This window comes from Arachis stenosperma, chromosome 9 (assembly GCF_014773155.1).
Source record: "Arachis stenosperma cultivar V10309 chromosome 9, arast.V10309.gnm1.PFL2, whole genome shotgun sequence".
Classification (NCBI taxonomy): domain Eukaryota; kingdom Viridiplantae; phylum Streptophyta; class Magnoliopsida; order Fabales; family Fabaceae; genus Arachis; species Arachis stenosperma.
Window position 1 is genome coordinate 156,628,097 of NC_080385.1, and position 6,343 is coordinate 156,634,439.

The 6,343-nt window shown below is 40.4% G+C and overlaps 1 non-coding gene across 1 annotated transcript; it reads left to right on the plus strand.

The window, feature by feature from the left end:
• Positions 1-4,837: 4,837 nt before the first annotated feature.
• Positions 4,838-4,945, plus strand: LOC130953017 (small nucleolar RNA R71). Its single transcript, XR_009075191.1, has one exon. It is a non-coding gene; the product is annotated as a small nucleolar RNA R71 (small nucleolar RNA).
• Positions 4,946-6,343: the final 1,398 nt, after the last annotated feature.

Sequence of the window (6,343 nt, forward strand, 5' to 3'; positions counted from 1 at the left end):
TTCGAGTGCAGGGAGGTCAGAATCCAACAGCATCTGCAGTCCTTTTGAGTCTCTGGATCAGATTTTTGCTCAAGTCCCTCAATTTCAGCCAGAAAATACCTGAAATCACAGAAAAACACACAAACTCATAGTAAAGTCCAGAAAAGTGAATTTTAACTAAAAACTAATAAAAATATACTAAAAACTAACTAGATCATACTAAAAATATACTAAAAACAATGCCAAAAAGCATACAAATTATCCGCTCATCACAACACCAAACTTAAATTGTTGCTTGTCCCCAAGCAACTGAAGATCAAATAAGATAAAAAGAAGAGAATATGCAATGAACTCCAAAAACATCTATGAAGATCAGTATTAATTAGATGAGCGGGGCTTTTATCTTTTTGCCTCTGAATAGTTTTGGCATCTCACTCTATCCCTTGTAATTCAGAATGATTGGCTTCTTTAGGAACTCAGAATCCAGATAGTGTTAATAATTCTCCTAGTAAAGTATGATGATTCTTGAACATAGCTATTTCTTGAGTCTTGGCCGTGACCCAAAGTACTCTGTCTTCCAGTATTACCACCGGATACATACATGCCACAGACACATAATTGGGTGAACCTTTTTAGATTGTGACTCAGCTTTGCTAAAGTCCCCAATTAGAGGTGTCCAGGGTTCTTAAGCACACTCTTATTTGCCTTGGATCACAACTTTATTTCTTTCTTTTTTTTTTTTATTCTTTCTCTTTTTTTTTTCTTTCGGTTTTTTTTTTCTGCTTTTTCTTGCTTCAAGAATCATTTTTAATGATTTTTCAGATCCTCAGTAACATGTCTCCTTTTTCATCATTCTTTCAAGAGCCAACATTCATGAACCACAAGTTCAAAAGACATATGCACTGTTCAAGCATACATTCAGAGAACAAAAGTGTTGCCACCACATCAAAATAATTAAATTATTATAAAATTCAGAATTCATGCAATTCTTTCCTTTATCAATTAAGCACGTTTTTATTCAAGAAAGGTGATGGATTCATAGGACATTCATAACTTTAAGGCATAGACACTAAGATACTAATGATCATAAGACACAAACATGGATAAACATAAAGCATAATTTTCGAAAAACAGAAGAATAAAGAACAAGGAAATCAAGGAACGGGTCCACCTTAGTGATGGCGGCTCTTTCTTGCTCTTGAAGATCCTATGGAGTGCTTGAGCTCCTCAATGTCTCTTCCTTGTCTTAGTTGCTCCTCCCTCATGATTCTTTGGTCTTCTCTAATTTCATGGAGGAGAATGGAGTGTTCTTGATGCTCCACCCTTAGTTGTCCCATGTTGGAACTCAACTCTCCTAGGGAGGTGTTTAATTGCTCCCAATAATTTTGTGGAGGAAAGTGCATCCCTTGAGGAATCTCAGGGATCTCATGGTGAGAGGGGTCTCTTGTGTACTCCATCCTTTTCTTGGTGATGGGCTTGTCCTCATCAATGGGGGTATCTCCCTCTATGTCAACTCCAACTGAATAACAGAGGTGACAGATGAGATGAGGAAAGGCTAACCTTGCCAAAGTGGAGGTCTTGTCCGCCACCTTGTAGAGTTCTTGGGCTATAACCTCATGAACTTCTATTTCTTCTCCAATCATGATGCTATGGATCATGATGGCCCGGTCTATGGTAACTTCGGACCGGTTGCTAGTGGGAATGATTGAGCGTTGTATGAACTCTAACCATCCTCTAGCCACGGGCTTGAGGTCATGCCTTCTCAATTGAACCGGCTTTCCTCTTGAATCTTGCTTCCATTGTGCGCCCTCTTCACATATGGTTGTGAGGACTTGGTCCAACCTTTGATCAAAGTTGACCCTTCTAGTGTAAGGGTGCTCATCTCCTTGCATCATAGGCAAGTTGAACGCCACCCTCACACTCTCCGGACTAAAATCCAAGTATTTCCCCCGAACCATAGTGAGATAATTCTTTGGATTCGGGTTCACACTTTGGTCATGGTTCTTGGTGATCCATGCATTGGCATAGAACTCTTGAACCATCAAGATTCCGACTTGTTGAATGGGGTTGGTAAGCACTTCCCAACCTCTTCTTCGGATCTCATGGCGGATCTCCGGATATTCACCCTTTTTGAGTGAAAAGGGGACTTCGGGGATCACCTTATTCAAGGCCACAACTTCATAGAAGTGGACTTGATGCACCCTTGAGAGGAATCTATCCATCTCCCATGACTCGGAGGTGGAAGCCTTTGCCTTCCCTTTCCTCTTTCTAGAGGTTTCTCCGGCCTTGGATGCCATAAATGGTTATGGAAAAATGAAAAAGCAACGCTTTTACCACACCAAACTTAAAATGTTTGCTCGTCCTCGAGCAAAAGAAGAAAGAAGAGAGTAGAAGAAGAAGAAATGAGGAAGAGGGGGAAGGTGGTGTGTTCGGCCAAGAAGGGAAAGAAGGGGTGTTTAGGTTGTGTGAAAATGAAGGGTTGAAGAAGGGTATATATATAGGAGAGAGGGGAGTAATGGTTCGGCCATGATGGGTGGGTTTGGGAGGGAAAGTGGTTTGAATTTGAAGGGTGAGGTTGGTGGGGATTTATGAAGGATGGATGTGAGTGGTGAAGAGAAAGATGGGATTTGATAGGTGAAGGGTTTTTGGGGAAGAGGTATTGAGGTGATTGGTGAATGGGGGAAGAAGAGAGAGAGTGATGGTGGGGTCCTGTGGGGTCCACAGATCCTGTGGTGTCAAGGAAAAGTCATCCCTGCACCAAATGTTGCTCAAAATCACGTTTTGAGGTATTTCTGGCGTTAAACGCCGGGCTGGTGCCCATTCCTGGCGTTTAACGCCAGGTTGTTGCCCTTTACTGGCGTTTAACGCCAGTCTGGTGCCCCTTTCTGGCGTTAAACGCCCAGAATGGTGCCAGACTGGGCGTTAAACGCCCAACAGCTAGCATTACTGGCGTTTGAACGCCAGCTTCTTCTCCTCCAGGGTGTGCTATTTTTCTTCCTGTTTTTCATTCTGTTTTTGCTTTTTTCATTGTTTTTGTGACTTCTTATGATCATCAACCTACAAAAAAGATAAAATAACAAAAGAAAATAATTAGCTATAAAACATTGGGTTGCCTCCCAACAAGCGCTTCTTTAATGTCATTAGCTTGACAGAGGACTCTCATGGAGCCTCAGAAATACTCAGAACCGTGTTGGAACCTCCCAACACCAAACTTAGAGTTTGAATGTGGTGGTTCAACACCAAACTTAGAGTTTGGTTGTGGCCTCCCAACACCAAACTTAGAGTTTGACTGTGGGGGCTCTGCTTGGCTCTGTTTTGAGAGAAGCTCTTCATGCTTCCTCTCCATGATGATAGAGGGATGTCCTTGGGCCTTAAACACCAAGGATTTTTCATTCACTTGAATGATCAACTCTCCTCTATCAACATCAATCACAGCCTTTGCTGTGGCTAGGAAGGGTCTGCCAAGGATGATGGATTCATCCATGCACTTCCCAGTCTCTAGGACTATGAAATCAGTAGGGATGTAATGGTCTTCAATCTTTACCAAAACATTCTCTACAAGTCCATGAGCTTGTTTTCTTGAATTGTCTGCCATCTCTAATGAGATTCTTGCAGCTTGCACCTCAAAGATCCCTAATTTCTCCATTACAGAGAGGGGCATGAGGTTTACACTTGACCCTAAGTCACACAAGGCCTTCTTGAAGGTCATGGTGCCTATGGTACAAGGTATAGAAAACTTCCCAGGATCTTGCCTCTTTAGAGGCAGTTTCTGCCTAGACAAGTCATCCAGTTCTTTGGTGAGCAAAGGTGGTTCTTCCTCCCAAGTCTCATTTCCAAATAACTTGTCATTTAGCTTCATGATTGCTCCAAGGTATTTAGCAACTTGCTCTTCAGTGACATACTCATCCTCTTCAGAGGAAGAATACTCATCAGAGCTCATGAATGGCAGAAGTAAGTCCAATGGAATCTCTATGGTCTCAATTTGAGCCTCAGATTCCCATGGTTCCTCATTGAGGAACTCAGAGGAGATTGGTACACGCCCACTGAGGTCTTCCTCAGTGGCGTCCTCCTCCTCTCTTTCCTCTCCATATTCGGCCATGTCTATGGCTTTGCACTCTCCTTTTGGATTTTCTTCTGTATTACTTGGAAGAGTACTAGGAGGGAGTTCAGTAATTTTCTTGCTCAGCTGTCCCACTTGTCCTTCCAAATTTCTGATGGAGGACCTTGTTTCATTCATAAAACTTTGAGTGGTCTTTATTAGATCAGAGACCATTGTTGCTAAGTCAGAAGTACTCTGCTTAGAACTCTCTGTCTGTTGCTGAGAAGATGATGGAAAAGGCTTGCTATTGCTAAACCTGTTTCTTCCACCATTATTGTTATTGAAACCTTGTTGAGGTCTCTCTTGATTCTTCCATGAGAAATTTGGGTGATTTCTCCATGAAGAATTATAGGTGTTTCCATAGGGTTCTCCTAGGTAATTCACCTCTTCCATTGAAGGGTTCTCAGGATCATAAGCTTCTTCCTCAGATGAAGCATCCTTAGTACTGTTTGGTGCATTTTGCATTCCAGACAGACTTTGAGAAATCAAATTGACTTGTTGAGTCAATATCTTGTTCTGAGCCAATATGGCATTCAGAGTGTCAATCTCAAGAACTCCTTTCTTCTGACTAGTCCCATTGTTCACAGGATTCCTTTCAGAAGTGTACATGAATTGGTTATTTGCAACCATTTCAATCAATTCTTGAGCTTCTGCAGGTGTCTTCTTCAGATGAAGAGATCCTCCAGCAGAGCTATCCAAAGACATCTTGGATAGTTCAGAGAGACCATCATAGAAAATACCTATGATGCTCCATTCAGAAAGCATGTCTGAAGGACATCTTCTGATTAATTGTTTGTATCTTTCCCAAGCTTCATAGAGGGATTCTCCATCCTTCTGTCTGAAGGTTTGGACTTCCACTCTAAGCTTACTCCATCTTTGTGGTGGAAAGAACTTTGCCAAGAAGGCATTGACTAGCTTTTCCCAAGAGTCCAGGCTTTCTTTAGGTTGAGAATCCAACCATATTCTAGCTCTGTCTCTTACAGCAAAAGGGAATAGCATCAGTCTGTAGACCTCAGGGTTAACCCCATTAGTCTTGACTGTGTCACAGATTTGCAAGAATTCAGCTAAGAACTGATGAGGATCTTCCATTGGAAGTCCATGGAACTTGCAATTCTGTTGCATGAGAGAAACTAATTGAGGCTTAAGCTCAAAGTTGTTTGCTCCAATGGCAGGGATAGAGATGCTTCTCCCATAAAAATCAGGAGTAGGTGCAGTGAAGTCACCCAGCACCTTCCTTGCATTGTTGGCATTGTTGTTGTTTTCGGCTGCCATGTGTTCTTCTTCCTTGAAGAATTCGGTCAGGTCCTCTAAAGAGAGTTGTGATTTAGCTTCTCTTAGCTTTCTCTTCAAGGTCCTTTCAGGTTCAGGATCAGCTTCAACAAGAATGCCTTTGTCTCTGCTCCTGCTCATATGAAATAGGAGAGAAAAAGAAAATGTGGAATCCTCTATGTCACAGTATAGAGATTCCTTGAAGTGTCAGAGGAAAAGAGAAATAGTAAGAAGAAGGAGAAGAAGAATTCGAACTTTAATTAGATAAGGTTCGAATTGTGCATTTAGAAGGAGTGGTACTCCATAAATAGAAGGATGTGGGAAGGAGGGAAGAGAATTTTCGAAAATTCAATTAAAAGATTTTGAAAACATTTTGAAAATTTGATTGATAATTTTCGAAAATTAAAAGTGAAAAAGAAATCAAGTGATTTTTGAAAAAGATTTTGAAATTAGAAATTAAAAAGATTTGATTGAAAACTATTTTAAAAAAGATGAGGTTAAAAAGATTTGATTGAAAAGTTATGGTTTTAAAAAGATGTGATTGAGAAGATATGATTTGAAAACAATTTTAAAGGATATGATTTGAAAACAATTTGAAAAGATGTGATTTTAAAAAAATTGATGACTTGCCTAACAAGAAAAGATATGATTCAAACATAAAACCTTCCCTAATAGAAAAGGCAAAAAATGTTCAATCAAATCATTAATTGTTAGTAAGTATCTTTGAAAAAGGAAAGAAATTGATTTTGAAAACATTTGATTGAAAAGATATGATTTGAAAAAGATTTGGTTTTGAAAAACTTTGAAAACTTGAAAAAAAAATTGATTTGAAAAACAAAATCTTCCCCTAGCACCATCCTGGCGTTAAACGCCCAGAATGGTATACATTCTGGCGTTTAACGCCCAAAATGCTACCTTTTTGGGCGTTAAACGCCCAACCAGGTACCCTGGCTGGCGTTTAAACGCCAGTCTGCCTTCTTCACTGGGCATTTTTGA